Here is a 1,325-nt window from a genome sequence, read left to right on the forward strand (position 1 = left end):
CGATTTTCTTATTTCGCGTTGCTATAGTACTTATATTACTTTTGTTCCAAATTAAAAAATATCTATTTTTAACTTTATATTCCATTGCATTTCATTGTAGCTTGCATTTCCGATATTCCGCCTTTCATTCACTAGTGTACAAGAGTTTTTTGGTTTAACAATCAAGATCCAGCCATGGTGAACACCGATACTATTATTAACTGGCTAATAGCATATAACGAAGAAATGTCTAATACAAATTCATATACTAGAGGTCATCTTTTTAGAAATTACCTAAAAGATCAGAATTGCACATCCTTTATCGTGTATCCTAGAGCCCTAGACGGAATTGAATTTACATCTCACCCTCAGTGCAGAAATAGGACATTCATATAGCGGGCATGATGATCTGAAATTAAATTTTCTACAAGCGTACGAGCTGACTGCAAATTTCAAATGAACGGATCTTCTATTAAACGCCTTTTTATGGTTCTTTGAAAAAAAGGCTTTAAAAAGAATAATTTGCTTTGTAAATTAGATATTGAATTGTTTTATCTTTGAGATAATGTGTGATGTCTCAAGGAAGCCCACTTAAGGAATATTCAATATAATTTTCTGAAAGAAAATTCTCGGTGTTTTGCAGTATTTTACCTTATCTGATAATCCTTTTTTGTGGAAAGTAAAACACATCAATACTGGGATATACTTACAATTATTTTAGCAAATAAAAGGGTAATATGAAAATGGTATCATCGTTTCCAAACTATCGTTCTCGCAATTCATCTGCAATTATGCGGATTCCGCTTTTTCAGTACCACCACCGCCACCGTCTCTGCCCTCGGTGTTGCAGGCAAGGCAAGGTAGCTCCTTCTCGAGGGCCAGTAACACGACACCACCACAGGAGGGAACATGGTGAGCATCATCAAGAAATCGGAAAAGGCCAGATTGACCACCAGTAGATTAGCAGGCGATCGAAAAGACTGTGTGTTCATTAAGGTGTTCCAGCTAAGGAAAGACATGGCAACTATCCAGACACCAACAAGGCTGTGCCAGAGAGGGTTCATGGGAGGGAATTCGTACCAATGCTCATGCACCATATGGAGAATCTCCTTAGGAGCAGTATCAATCACCGTGCAGTTGCCATATGGATTGGTGGTTTCCAGGACGGTGACTGGATTTGGGTTGTTTCACGACGACATCTGTGATGAAACAGGAATTACATGATAGTGGTGAAATATGCACACATATATATCATATTGTTCATATCATCCATTCATCTTCAATATAAACATGCCAATGTGTGAATGAGTTTGAACTACTATAGATAGTTGGAGAAAAGTAGATCG

The 1,325-nt window shown here is 37.5% G+C and overlaps 1 pseudogene; it reads right to left on the reverse strand.

Moving 5' to 3' along the window:
- LOC119582096 overlaps positions 1-1,325 on the reverse strand; it is a 7,073-nt pseudogene that overhangs the window by 2,520 nt on the left and 3,228 nt on the right.

The sequence above is a fragment of the Penaeus monodon genome, chromosome 15 (assembly GCF_015228065.2).
Source record: "Penaeus monodon isolate SGIC_2016 chromosome 15, NSTDA_Pmon_1, whole genome shotgun sequence".
NCBI lineage: Eukaryota > Metazoa > Arthropoda > Malacostraca > Decapoda > Penaeidae > Penaeus > Penaeus monodon.